The sequence below is a fragment of the Varanus komodoensis genome, unplaced genomic scaffold, assembly GCF_004798865.1.
Source record: "Varanus komodoensis strain SLA01 unplaced genomic scaffold, ASM479886v1 scaffold6_1, whole genome shotgun sequence".
NCBI classification, from domain to species: Eukaryota; Metazoa; Chordata; class Lepidosauria; order Squamata; family Varanidae; genus Varanus; species Varanus komodoensis.
The window spans coordinates 6,372,484-6,387,462 of NW_025336345.1; the positions used below are offsets into that span (position 1 = coordinate 6,372,484).

General features: G+C 48.9%; 1 long non-coding RNA gene across 1 annotated transcript; it reads right to left on the reverse strand.

The window, feature by feature from the left end:
• Positions 1 to 7,222: 7,222 nt before the first annotated feature.
• LOC123034033 lies at positions 7,223 to 14,192 on the reverse strand. The gene is made up of 5 exons (XR_006416683.1): positions 14,112 to 14,192; positions 11,242 to 11,312; positions 9,408 to 9,485; positions 8,179 to 8,235; positions 7,223 to 7,420 (listed from the first exon to the last, which is right to left on the reverse strand). It is a non-coding gene; the product is annotated as an uncharacterized LOC123034033 (long non-coding RNA).
• Between the last annotated feature and the right edge of the window lie 787 nt (positions 14,193 to 14,979).

A 14,979-nucleotide genomic window follows, 5' to 3' on the forward strand; every position in this document is an offset into this window, starting at 1 on the left:
TGCATTATTCATATTATTAACTATTATTTGCCCTATAGCCCAAACTTGCACACATACATGGACACAGGAACTGCCACTAAACTCTCAAGCCACATTTAAGTTCTTCTTGTTTACAAAAGAGCCAAACTGTTGAGGGACAAGGATAGAGGGACTGTGGCATCATATTTATAGTAATCCCTTCCTGTGGCGATGGGGAGAACAAAGCACCACATTCCAGCCTAATCCCGGCTGAGAAACTATTGATGTCATCATTACATGAAGATGACAAGTAACACCTGCCTCTCTGAGGCTCTTGAAAGCTAAACCAATATAGGGAGAGCTATGATGTTATCTTTTGATCTTGGGGCCCACATCAAAATGAGTTTGTGCTGATAGGGATAACACCTGCCCTGTGTACATGAACAACCAGGACAAGGGCTGCAGCATCAATTCCACTTCAGGACCCCATTAGAGGGAGGCTGAGGACAATCCACACGGGAAAGATGGCTGCAATCCATTTGCAGGCCATCCAGCATATGCTATCCGTGAGGCCTTTCAGATATACTTAGGGCATCTTATAAAGCAGTGACGGGGATCCTCTTTTCTGTCAATGGTCATCTTCCCTCCAGAAAAACAAGACTTCTGGGACTCAAAAGACTAACATGTACTTATTACAGTGTAAGCCTTCATGGACTACAGCCTGTTTAATCAGATGTATCAAAAAACAAAATCAGTATTGTGATTTCCAAGTGTATATATATACACACACAATTTGAGAGGGACTGGATTTTAAGCACTAAGATCACAGGAATCTTAACTGCAGAAAGTACATATGGTGATAATGACCTTATTAATAGTGGCCATTCAGGTGAGTGAATTAAGGCCTGTGTTGTGATATACTCAGAAATACACCTTTGCCCTTATTGAAGCCAGAAAATAGACTTTGATCTCTGCTTGAATCCTTGCCCAGCTGTCTTCTGTCTTTGAAGTTCTGAGAAAGGCCACCTCGAGGTGCTCTGGGAAGTGAGAGGGCTCCCACACTGTTTCTTGAATGCTGCATTTCTGATGATCACCTTCATGCTGTAAGCTTGTAAGAAGGGCCTGGCTGGTTGAGGCCAATGTCTTATCTCACCCAGCTTCCTCTTCTCACAACTCCTAGGCAAATACCTGTGGGAAGGCCCCAAGCAGGACATGAGTGTGAACGTGTCCACCCCTTCCTGAGACCCTGCAGCTGGCCAGTAGAGGCAATATTGGCAGCAATGTACAGCCATCAAGGCCAGAATCCCTGTCTGCATAGACTCTTGCAAGGGAACTCTTTGTCCTAGATAGCACGCAGTGGGGCTTTGCTGGCAAACGGTCACTCAGGAAGATGAGCTGCAAGTAGCATGAGCAGCCCCTGCCACAGAGCGGCCAGAACAGACATGAGGCCGGGGTTGGCATCCGGGCTCTGTTTCTGTGACTCGATCTCTGTTCTGTGGTCTCATGGTTGTTGTGGTGAGCTAGGTTGTTGGGCTGTGGTCTGTGCGGAACTGCAGGTCTACCACCCAGGCCTGTGAAACGGAAGTGCCACTGTCCAGGGTAGGCTGTAAATTGCGGACCACTTGGGGGTCATCTGGCGGGGGAAATTTGGCTCCTGGCAGCACATGGAACCAAATCCAGTGGGTGAGGCCAGGGCCCGGAGCATATAAACCCAGCCCACTTTTTCTCTCTTCAACTCCACTCTTTTTTCCCCCTTTCTCCCTCCTTTTCTTTCTTCACCTCTTCTGCCCTGTCCAGCAGGCTGCCAGGAGAGACCAATTTGCTCTTGTCGGAGGCCTGAACTCCTCACTTGCTGAGGGTGGCCTGAAGTTAGGCAGCTGGCTGCAGGCCGTGTACAGTCCCAGGCCCATAGCAGCCTGCCACTGCTAAGCACTCTGCCATTGTTGTGTGAGTGAAACTGTAGCATCGGCCTGCACTGGCTCTGTTGTGTGTCACCCTTGTGGGGCCTGAGGAATGAATGACCAAACAGGAAAGAGAACTTGAGGTTGCGGTGGATAGCTCACTGAAAACATCAGCGAACTTGCAGTAAAAACAACAACAACAAAAAGATTCCATGCTAGGGCTTATTATCTCGAGAGGTTTCCAAAACCAGGATTATGTTTGCATAAAGAATGAATTAGAGAAGAGATGGAAAATCAAACTGCCATGGTGTGGTCACACTTGGAATCCTATGTACTATTCTTGCCACTCCATGTCAAAATGGATATCACAGGGCTGGGAAAGATGAGGAGAAGGGTAAGTATAATGCCCAAATGTGGCGTTGGAACATCTTCCTACCAGGAAAGCCTAAAGTAGGTATTTGGAGCATTTCAGTATGGAAAAAAGATGTGGCACATTAGAGAGATTTGTGCAATTATGCATGTTGCAGAGAAGGTGGACAGGGAGAACTCCCCCTGTCCCTGCTACCCGAACTTGGGGTTACTCAATGGCATTTATTTGCAGCAGGGTTGTGATTGTTGCTTTTGCAGTGATGCTCTCCTTTCTCTTTCTTAGTGAATTTAGGAGACAAAAGAAACTCCTTCTTCACACAAATCCATAATAATATCTTATGAAATACTTCTCCAGTATGTCCTAGTGGCCACCGACTTAGCTGGTTTTAATTGGAAGCTTATTAGGCAAAGTCATGGAGAACCGGCCTAGTGAAGTATGAAGTCGTAATAGGTCAGTGGAGCCTCCATCTCCAGAGGTGAGGTAGCTTGTCAAACTATGTACTGAAAGGGGAAGGTAGTTGTCTTCAGGTGCTGCTGTGGAGCCCCTTGAAGGCATCTGGCTACCCAGCATGGGACACGGGCACAGCACTAGATCTGCCAGACTTCCTCAAGCTGCTGTCCCCTGTTTGTGTTGGGCTGGCACTCCCATAATCCCCAGCCAGCAGGGCTACTGTGGCACCAGGTTGAGAAGTCTTGAGAGAGATGGTTGGTCTGATTCCGTAGAGCTCTTTTTGCATCTCTCAGCTGCTTTCCCACCATAATCTCCACCCTACTGTGGTCTCTCATTATGTCTTCCAAACCCACAAAGGAGCCCATCATTTGTGGAGGCCTGTGGGTGGAATGCAGTGGGCCTCTTTGCCACATCTGGGAACTAAGCCCAGTGTGTTGGGCAGGTCCGGGGCAGAGGCCTATCCTGACTATTCCTCTACAGAGCCACCTAATAAATACATAAATAAATGAACTGCTGAAAGTGGAGGAAAACAACCTTGCCCCTTGCTTTTCCAGCAACTAGCTCAAGAGCAAAACAAAAATGAACACAAAAAACTACCCAGCCTTTTTTGGTTTGTCAGCTCACTCCCTGCCTGTTGGTTGACAATCCTTGTCTCTCCTGCCAAGGATGTGTCCTCAGTGCAGCCCCTGAAAGTGCTCAACTTAGGTAACCTCAGCCCCAATCTCTGTGCCTCGTGTGCTCCCGCCTGAGATTTATCATTACCTGCTGCACATGGTCTGGCAGCCAATTTTCCATCCATCTGACAAGCAGCCAGAGAAAGGGCTAGTGAGGGGAGATCCTGAGCAAACTCAGGCGTCAAGTTCTACCAAAGTCCAGACCTGACCCTGCCACTGTATGTTGCTATTTTTTGTGTATGGGTACTTGTGCCATATTTGTGTGCCAAAATGAAGGCCTGTCTCTGCATAAGCTTTTTTATACAGTTTTGGGTGGAAATCTGCTAATCTTTCAGCTGAGTGAGACCCTGAAGCTTAGCATGTATATAACCAGTTGTCTATTTTTCAAGGCAAGCTAGAGGAAGGAAAATGCCTACATGACCATACAATACCCAACTTTTTGGTTGACTTCTTCAGACAAATATAGTATTGCAGGCTATGATTTTACTGAAAGCTGTTTCAAGGGCCTATTGGTTGAAAAGTAACCCATAACTCTAAGTAGGAATGGATGAATCAAATGCTACTTGATATAGAGAGTAAGAAAAGCACAAGTGTGCATGACTGTTAGAAGCCTTTTACTTGTATAGAAAAGATATTACTCCATGGTCCTTGCTATTTGTACACATAGCTTCATATTTTGTATACAGTCTATATCATAGGCACTTCCCCCTTCTATGATAACTGCAGGGGGAGGGTTGCATGTAGAAGGCAAGGTGGCTAAATGTGTGCCTAACTGGATCTTCTTATTACATTATCTTGCATTTATATCCTGGTTTTTTTTCTTCCAGCAAGAAACCCAAGGCTCACATGATTTTTCTCTTCCTCCTTTCCATTTTATCTTCTTAACAACCCTGTGAGGTAGGATAGGCTGACAGTCAGTCACACTGGCTTCAAGTCACCCAGGGAGCTTCATGGCTGAGTGGGGACTAGAATCTGGGTCTCCTCAGTCCCAGTCCAACACTCTAACCACTACACCACACTGCTTTCTTGCTGGGATAGGTCCCATCTGAAAGAGAAAGGGGAAAGGAATGTGGCAAATTATTGTTGTCAGCTTCTGCAAAGTAGGTAGCTATGTGCAAGATCAAACATAAAAGGAAGCCATTTTGGAAAGAAGTCTCTGGTAAAGATTTGTGAATAAGCGGACATGCATAGAGCCAGAATATATTTAAAAAGAAAAGAACAATTAGTATTCTATCCTAGCAAATGTATGTGGCCTACACCCATGGCGCACCACCCCTCTCTGGTTGTCCTTTTCACACAAACATTAGTCTGCACATGCCCAACAATGAGAAGGAACAGCTCTTTGGGCTGTAGTCGGTTAGGAATATTCAGAGTAGGATGTTTCTAAAGGCCATCTCACTTCCTGTTATTTGTTTGTTTGTTTGTTTGTTTGTTTATTGAAAGCTTTTATAGACTGTCCACTACAAGCGTCTCGGGACTGTTCAACAGTGGAATCACTGCAGATCAAACAGCCTGTATTCTTTGCACTGTCTGGCATCAGTGAGAAACAGTGTGGTGCTGGAAAGGGACTCTGGAATTCCAGTTTTGATTGAGTTCCCTTGCGGCCATGAAGTTCATTGGGTGCCTTTGGGCCAGGCACTGACTCTCATCCAAGGGTCATTGTTGTGAGGATAAAATGGGGAGCGGGGAGTCATGCAAGCCACCTTGAGCTCCTTACAAGAGGGGAAAAGTGGGATACAAACAGAATAAGAACAAGTACTTGAGCTATTCTCTAAATGCCCAGCAATTCTAGCAGTTGCTACAACAAGCACAATAAAGATGATGATGGCATCATCCTGTCTGTGATGGCACTTCAGAGCATTTTCTATAATACTGGAGAGATACTGTGTCTCTTCTAACAGGCCTTCCTAGATGAGTGTCATGCTTATTTTTAGTCTTAATTTTAATCATTGTTGGCTTGAATCTCTTGTAAACCATCCAGCGCCTATGGGAATGGCGCAATATATAAAAATCAAAACAAATGCTGGGGAAGAGACAGGCAGCAGTGTGTGCATGTGCAAGTCTGTGTAATATTCACTTGTGTCTGTTGTGACACACTAGCAATCAGCCACCTCAGGCAACAAAACCCTCCTCCGAATCGCTCACAATCATTAAGCTGCTCTGCCCTGGCCTGTCACTCATTGACTGGGCCGGGCCAAAGTCCTGGTCCAGAACGCGGGGAGACATTCCACGGATGCCGCGTCTCACTAGGCACTGCCTCCCACCACCCCCTCGAGCATGCTGAGTCAAGGTGTTCCGGAGGACAGGGGGCAACTGCACAGAGAAAGAGGCACCCTCCCTCCCTCCCTTGGGCACACAGTGAATCATCCCTTTTGTGGTCTGTGGCTTCGTACTAGCACATCATGTTTGGGCGCGGAGCTTTTTCCCCATGAAGAGCCTTTAATCCCAGAGACATCAAGCACCCAACCCCAGAGAAAGTTTCTCCATCTCTTTTGCCTTTGGAAGGGGTGAGGGTGTTTAAGGGCTGATTCATATGAACAGGGAGGGGCCTTCCACAGACAGTATCATCTCGAAATGCTAGAGGGGGAGTGAAGCATGAAGCATCTCTGGTCTAAAGCCTTCCTGTGCATGGAAAACATGCTTGGCACACACGGGGGCTCTGAGGAGGAGCTGCCTCAGATACATTCAGAGGTGGCACGTGACATGGCTGTTCATCCCTCTTTGGCCCTGAGAGAGATGGCGTAAGAGACTCGCTAGCTTGCTGAGCGTCCTAGCAGCTTTAGCAGACAACAAAGACATGAGATGAGGGATGCAGGCTCCCATGAGGTGGGATTGCCAGCAAGTAAATCGACCAAAGGCAAAACCAGGGCTTGTGTTCAAGGGTTTGCAGATCCTTTGGCAGGAACTGGAGCTATGTGAGAAAGTCCTCAAGGCAGGCATCTTGTATGCCGGTGAGACATTCACTACTAGGGATTGGATCCAGGTTTAATCTAGATCAAGCAGGCTGGCAGAAATGGACTTCCCTAGCCCTTTCTTGCCTCACCAGCCCCTCAAGCCCCTTGAAAGTGTTATACAGAAAGTCAGGAGACCTTGCAGAGGGGTGACCAGAGCTGTTGGATGTGGTGTGTGGTGGGAAAAGAGACTCCCCACAAATCAGTGGGGAGGGATCTTCCACCAGTGGAACCTTTCCTTTTACAGAAGGCAGATCCTGGACCCAACCTGAGGAAACTGGGAGCATTTCTGTCCCAGCATACTCCATTATAGTCTCTGTAAGACTGTCCGACAAGCTGCTCTGCAGAGACAATAGCACAATATCCCCTGTACATAATGACTCAGTTTGCATGAACCAAACAGGTCATGGTGGTTGGGAGTGATCTAGCATAATCACAGCCCAGCTGCAGCTTTGGTGTTTTCCTACAAAATAGGCAACAAGCTTGCTGGAGGGCTAAGCAACCGTCCCATAACTCGGGCATTGTTGCGGTTTTTGAAGGACTGTTCAGCCTTCTGGCAAGCCATGCTGCTGCCGGGGTTCAGACAACATGACAAGCTGCGCCTGGGCAGCAGCTCCTCAAATCGTGCTGGCCATGCACTGCAGTTCACAAGAGGGGAGCCAGCTGGAGCTCGGGGTCAGATTGGATGAACTGGGAGGGCCCTTCTCACTCGCTGAGTTTCTATGCTTCTAAGGCACCGTGGCTTGTGGTGATCCTGCCAACTGGCCCCCCATACACAAGGCCAGACCCTCCAGCAAGATGGCTCCCCGGCTCCAGTCTTGCATCCTCACCATTCAGAGCTGTGGTGGTACAAGCTACGCCAGCATAAATGCGACAGTTGAAAGTAGAGGATGTTCCAACTAACTTTATTGACCCAGATCTTATTCCACAGAGAGGACAGACAGTTGGAAAGCGACAGCTGGACAGACAGAACCACGGTGACATCCACAGGGGTAGGAGCGGCACGAGGGGCGTGAACAGCTCCCCTCCTTGCAAGCAGCGCTCGAGCAGATCCTGCTCCTCTCAGGGTTGCTGCTGCTGCTGAGTTGCACTGGGTGGCGGGATGGGACAGGAACCCTGTGGGGGCACAGCAGGGGGGGATCCATTCAAGGCAGGAAGAGAAAGCCGGGAAGCTTCGCCATTACTCCGTTGATGCAAGTCTGTCCTTTCTTGATATGGGAACTGCTCTTGGCACTTCGGGGCTACAGAACCCCTGCTAGCGAGCAACGTGGCAGCATCTTTTTCTCCACAAATGCCTGGACCAGGGTGGTTGAATCTCAGACCTAAAAGCCAAATCTATCTTGCTTGAGATCCTAACCAGCTCTGCCCATCTTCCCCCGGCCCCATACCTCGTTCCCCAACTGCATCTCATTTGGTGCTTTCCCAGCTTTGGTGCAGTTTTCTTCCCATCTAAAAGGCTGATTTCCCTCTCCCAAGGCTTAATTACTGGTAGTAAGAATCCTAAGTTAAAGTATACAGGTATTTGGGTTCCACCTACTTTTGCCATCACTACTGAAAGGAATATAGAACTTCTCTGAAAATGATTTAATCCCTCCGCCTAGAAGAGATTCAACTCTATTTGCTTGGACTTCCTCTCACACAGCGATACATCATGGGGTCCCCAACTCTTCCTTTCAAGGAACACTCCAAGCACTAATAGGATTCTCATTTAAGGGTTATAGAAGCCCCTGCTAGGAATCGAATTGAAACTGATGCCCTTATCTTTGTCAGGGTCATTTTCCAAAAGGCAGCAAAGAAAACCATGCTTGGGAACTCTGGAAGAAGCAAATAGGGCATCCTTAGTTCCTGGACCTGTGTTTGGGTTGGATGCGTACCTTGGACTCGTCATCGTCCATCTGGTTAGGCAAGGACTTCTGGGGAGTGTGAAAGGCCTGCAATGAGAGATGGGGCTGAGTTTAATCAAATGGACCTAGTTGGTTGAACCTGGAATGGAGTTTGCAATCTACTGACATAACAGGAAACACAGGGAATTCCTTCCCAGCAAATGTATAGGAGAGCAAATATCTGCCTTGGGCAAAGAGACTCTGTACAGTTTTACATTGGAAACACACATGGAGGTCCTTTGCTCTCATTTGCAGCACACAACACAACCATACCATTTATTGTAATGAACTTGAGGTGGACCCTCTGACACATTCTTCCAAAAGATTGAGAGAGAACTTTCCACAAGAAGGCTGGTTGGATTCCAGAGTGGAGAGTTCCCAGTTCCCTGGTCACCACCAGTCTATCAGGGGGCCAGTCACTGTAAGATGGGAACATGAGGTCATAGGATGCTGCCAGACCTATGGCAGATCCAGCCTAGCTCTGCAAACTCTATACAGCAACAGCCTCCCAGTGTTTCTGCTACCTGCTACCTCATTCCTGCTACTTGATGTCCAACAAAATCTGGAGGGTCACCCATTGTCCATCCTTGACACAGAAGGCCCCAGTTTCAATCCCCAGCAACTCCCTTTCAAAGAATCAGGTCGTAGGTGATGAGCAGAACCTTTGCAGGGTCAAATGTTTCCCAGTCCTATTCTACTTGCAGAGCAAGAGTTCTACCCAGAAACAAGGGTCCCACTCCCATCCCCTCTGAGTCCCAGACAAATGGGGGTTCAGGTAACAAGGTCTCCCTGTGGGATTCCTCTCCTGAGCTTCTCATGGCAGTGGCCACAGGGAACTCCAAATTTTCTCCCTCCCAGCCCTGCATTTCTAATTGGCTCCCCGGGTTCCCAGCCACACAATGAACTTGTGGCCCAAAGGAGACTTAGGACTCCACTGATTACATGGAAAAGATGGATGGGCTACTGTAGCCTTCCAAACCTGGCACCCTCCAGACGGTGCCTTGGACCACGCCGCCCAAGATTTCTGGTCACTGGATTTGCTGGCTGGAGCTGATGAGAACTGATGTCCCAAGCATAAGGGAACCCTGAGCTACCGCAATGAGAGGACTGGGGCTGCTCTTCCCAGTGGGGAGAGGACTAGCTCACAGCTGAACTGCAGCACGTCTCTCCGCACAGGCCGCAGGCTCTTTGCCCATGCAGAGGCAGGCTGGCACTGTTACCTTCTTGGCAGGCTGGATATCCTCAGTGGATTTGGAACGAGCCTTCACTCCCTGCTTCTGTGGGGAGCTGGGTTGCTCCTGTGGCACAGAAAGGACACGATAGATTGGAGGGTGGGGGGAACCCTTCATAAAGCAATTACTTGCCCATACACTCTTTCCCCACCCATCGTTTCGTGCAGCCACTACAGAGAGAGATGAAGGGATCACCACAGACATCCTATTTGCATGCATGCTGAAGGGTGCAGGTACCTCTTCTGTACGGCAAGATGCTTTTCCATTGCCATCTACATCTGAATCATATTTGAAGGGGTGAATTTTCAGGCAACATTCTTTCTCTTTATCACTTGGGTAGGAAGCTGAGGAGGAAGGGCCCATGCAGGTGGCCATGCCTATGGGCTCCCATTCAGACACGCGTAAGAGCTCACAACAGGGGAGACATGTGCAAAACGCACTGGCAGGTGGGCCCAGCTGCACAAGTGATCTGAGCAGGAGCCTGGAGCAGGAGGCTCCACAGAGCAGCTGCACAGCGGAAGGAGCCCCCGGAAGCCCTGTGGTCTGGACCGGGCATCCCGGCGAGCCAGGTGAAGCTTGCGTCTTGGGAGTTCTGCACCCCTGATGTACCTTGGACACCGGCATCTGTGGACCACTCGCCATGCAGCGGCTCCTCTCGCTCACCCCTCGGCGAGATGCGAACGAGAGAAGGGAGCACAAGCATGCTGTGTTCAAGGTGAACTGTGTGAGCACGTGTGGCATCCCAGGCATGCCAAGGTGATGCCCAGGTTGCCTGCTGTTTCATAAATGCCTGAACAGGACAGTTGAGAATTGACTCTCAGGAAACCCAATGGTAAAAGAGAGGAGGCCAGTGCACACCTTTGGGGGCAAAGGTTGCAGCCATTTGAGGCTGGCTGTCCATGGAAAGGAGGGAACTGCCTAAGAGGTGCAGCATTAAAGATGCTGTGCCAGGAAATCCCATAGCAGGAGCTAAGCCCTTCTTTGGTCCCAACAATCCATGTCCATATACCTATAATGAGCTGAGCAACATCATTCATTCATTCATTCCTTTAAAATTTTTCTATACCGTCCTCTTACCAAATAGTCTCAGGGCGGTTTTACAATAAAACAAAGTAAAGCACAGCATCATTTCTATATAATAAACACCAATTAAAATAGCAACAAAATGTTTTAACCTGGTGCCAAAAAGAATAAAGTGTTGGCGGCAGGCACAGCTCTCTCAGGATCATATTCCATAACTGGGGCGCCTCAGCAGAGAAGGCCCTTCTTCGGGTAGCCACCCTCCTAATCTCCTTCAAAGAGGGCTCCCGAAGAAGGACCTCTGACCCAGATCTTAAGGGGCAGGCAGAGAAATTGGGAAGGAGATGCTCCTTTAGATATCCAGGTCCTAAGCCTAAGATCAACAAAGGGTGCATTTTCCTACAACACCCAACAGCAGTTCCATTCTGTAAAGGTTGGAAACTCATGCATAAAAGGCCCATAAAAGCTGCTTTATCAGTTCATCAAGCCATTACTGTCTTTGAGGCTGACATTAAGGTCTCGGCTAGTGGTCTTTCCCAGCCCTGCTATCTGAGATCATATTAATCTGGGACCTTTGCCTGCAGCTTGTATGCTCTTTCATTTAGTTGTGACCCCTTCACAGAAAGATCAAGTATGGCATAATATAACTATGATGTCCTTGTAACCACAGGATTTCTGCCTGTTATTCTGACCAGGAATTGTCATGCAGGAATTGTGGTTGTGTTGAATAGCTTATCTGGGAAGGTTTCCTCTGAAACGGGACTTTTGGGGCCTCCCCATTATGTGGTCATTCCTGTGGTACCTTTGCATTCAGTTCCATGGCTTCTTCCTGGTGAGTAATTTTGAGCTCTTCTTCTGGCCGGACAGAGGACTCTGCAAGAAAGATGCTCACCATCTGAAAAACACTCTAACCTTCTCGCATACCTGCATACCTCCTCTCCCCCTTCGCTCTACCACCAAAGGAAATATGGATCAAATGTCTTATTTTTGGAGTTATAATGCATCACAGCTTGTGTGCTGATGAACACAATTTCCTTTCAACAGAAGTGCTAATTTGAGAAGGTTGCCTTGCCTGGATCACCTTCAACCATTGATCGATAAGTAGTACATTTTGGTGCTAGACAGAATAGGGCTGTGGTCTCACCAAGGCACATTTTCCCCTCGTTTCCTGGAGGCTGAGGGTTGTATTGCCCTGCAAATGATGCTCTTTACTGCAGAGATGCAAAGCCAGGCTGGGGAGCCCAGCCTGGCTCTTCTGGGTTCCCTATAAGGCCTCACCCCTTTCCCTGAGTGCTGATTACTTGGTAGTTTCCTAGCTTTTATGCAATTCCTCTCCCCTCACCCAAATTCTGAACACTTGAAATGCTTCTCCTAAGGCATAATTACTGGCTGCAAGTGCTTTAACTTAAAGATGCTGGTTTTTTTTCTTCTTTTACCTCCCCCTTTTGCCTTCAGCCCTGCCAATAGTGAAATGCAGCCCTGAGAGCTTCTCCAAGATGCAATTCAGTCCTCAGGCGGAAAGAGGCTCAACACGCCTGCTTTACCGCACGCCAAACCCCCAGCATGCAGGTGGGCTCTTGCCCTCATGTCCTGCTTGTGGTCTTCCCAGAAGACTGCCTGGCCACAGTGGGAAGCAGGACCAGAATGGGCTCTTTTGACACTCCTGGATAGACAATCTCAAAGGAGAAGGTCTAGCAAAACAGGCACAAAGGAACTGCCAGGTGGAAAGTAAAGGTTGTTTGTTGGGGTGATTGTTTTGGCCAGTACTGTTAGCTTTAAAGGAATTGCAGCCCTGTGGACTGAGTGTAAACACCTAATCTTTACACAAGGAATCAGGGCATGCTGGAAAACATTTCTGTTCCATGCCAACATGCAGCGGTTCCATTTTTTACTTAGCCAATCTAATTTCCTTCACAATGTTTCTTTCATAGGGAGCTGACCTTATTCTGAGCCAGACCACAGTCCATCTAGCCTAATATTATCTTTTCCAGCTGACAATGGCTTTCCAAGATCTCAGGCCCAGCTCTTTCTCAGCCCTCCCCTTAGTTGGAACCTTCCCTTTTAATAAATCCCCTTTTTTCATTTGCAAGAGAGATCCGTGACAAAATATCCTGTTCAGTGTTCCAGCCAAGCCCTCTTCCATTTCATTTCCTCTACCATTGGTTTCACATCCCGTCCCCAAAACAGTTAACCAGCATTAGGTGGTCACAGTACACTGTCCTCACTGGGCCATTTTGAGTTCTTCCTCCATACCCTCTGTGTGTGTGTGTGTGTGTGTGTGTGTGTGTGTGTGTGTGTGTCTTTAAAATGGTTCTCCTGAAACCCTTAGGGAAATCCTACTAAAACTTCCCCTTGTCCATGGTGCCGTTTTGATGGAGTAAAGAGCCCACTTGGAGACTGAGTCTGTTGTCCAAGACTGCTTCCGTAGAGGATGCGTCTATGTCAGGGGTGGGTAACTTGCTGCCCTCCAGACAATTGGGGCTGCATCAGCACCAGCTAGCATAGCCAGTCAGGATGACAAGGGTGGGTGAAGGGTGCTGGGGTGCTTGCACCAAGCTCTTTGAATCCACCCAGCCTTTAACTTTGGCAAGCTGAACTGAAAAGATATTACTTTACTAATTGAAATAGATTGCCATTTCTATTGATTTGTGTTTTATTTATCCTAATCATTTATTCTGCATGTTTGTTATGACATCAATGTTACCCTTGATGACTATATTTCTATGCTTGCAGAATTTGATTGCAATACTGTAGATTTTGAATTTAGATTTTCCTTTCATTCCTAGCAGATTCCAGCTTCTCATTTGATTCTGCAACAGCTTATTACACCCCCTTGGCACCAATTTCTAATCTAAAGGGAAAGGCAACTAAAGGCCCCTGACCCAAATCCGGGACTTGGCATGCACCTGTTCCTCTAGTAGCTCTCCTGGACTGTGTGGGTAGGCATATTATTAATCTGCACATGTTGCTTCATTTAATAAATGTACACTGTCCCGCCATGCAGGGAGGTGCAGGCATTTCTCCTCTCCCTAAATATGCCTAGGATGCAGCCCAAGTCCCCAGCCTTCTTTGGTTGCAGTTTCTCTTCCATTCAGGCCTTCGAGGTCTCGCTCCTTAGGCGCTGGTAGCTGCTTTCCCCAGACAGGACAGCACGGACCGCAGGACCTCATGGGCGGCGCGGTTGCACGGAGAGAGGCTCGGGGTTCTCATCCCCAACGCTCCCCCCCCCCCAGTCTGTTTACAAGACGAGCCAGCAATTGGGACCTCGGGCATATGGCCTTGTTGACAACCTCATGCGGGATCGGAATCTGCCCGACTTCACGGCAAGGTGGGGAACACAAGGCTAGGCGTCGAAGCAGCCTGCTTGTCTCCCACCTCTAAGCGAGCCCTCCAAGGGACGGCCGCGCTGCCCGCTACCCCTCCTCATGATCCCTGTCCCACAGCGTCCCCTAGCGCAGCACTGAGGAAACGCGCCCTCTCCGGCGAAGCGCCCGTCGCTTTGCTCCGTACCAGCAGAGCGCCCCCTAGCAACGCGAGCAATAACTCAGAAGAAAGACACCACATTTTCCATGAATGAATGACTGACTGAATGACCTTCCTCCCTCTTTAAAGCGGCCAGGCGGCGGGTCCGCTGCAGAGTTTCCCCACAAGAGCCAGCGTGCCCTTGCTTACCTGTGCCTGTCGCTTTCTCCACCGGCGGCTCCTGCCGTCCGGGATCGCAGCCTGCGCTGGCTTCTCCCCTCCCCACTCTCATTCAATGGTGAGGGGCCGGCACATGCGGCCAGGGGCAGCCAATGGGGAAGCAGCCTCCTCCCCCTCCGTGTTTAGCATGCGAGGCGGCTGCTCCGCAGGCGGCTGAGTTCCTCTGTCCGAGGCGGGCAAGGGGAAAGCTCGCATCCGGAGGCAGCCCCGACCCCCTCCCACTCCTAGCAAATTCAGACCCCAAAGCAGAGCTGGCTTGCTGGGCAAGGATTTGAGGAGACGGCGTACTTCAAAAGTTTTAGCAGTCTTCCCGTGTGTGTATCCATGTGTGCGGGGCAAACCCACCTGTGTAGTGCACCCACCCCGACCCCAGGTCTCAGTTCGCAACATCTTTCAATACTTCTTGTTGTTTTTGCAAAACGTGCCTCCCCACGGGGACACAACATCATGGGGGGAAGTGTACCACTGAGGCATACATCTGATCCAGCAGCAAAAGAGATAGCGTACGGCTAGTCTGTGGGCTTGCATATTCAGCATTCACCTACCTACCGTTTTGCACAGAAATGCACATCATGGAGTAGGACCCTGGACATATAGCAATTAAAGGCTCCCTCCCCTTCTCACCGAACCAGCAGTCCTCTCCCCTCAGTCAAGCAGCCTTTTCCCGGCTGCCTCTAGCCGAAGAGCTCTTATGAATCAGAGGGACATCATGCAGCTATTCCATCTTTTTCCTTCTCAACGGGATTTCAGTGGTAATGAAACCAGCAGAGGAAGCAGTGAGAAAACATGGGAGGGTCATGAGTGGAAGATGGTATCTGGACCTCTAGTGTGGCACCAT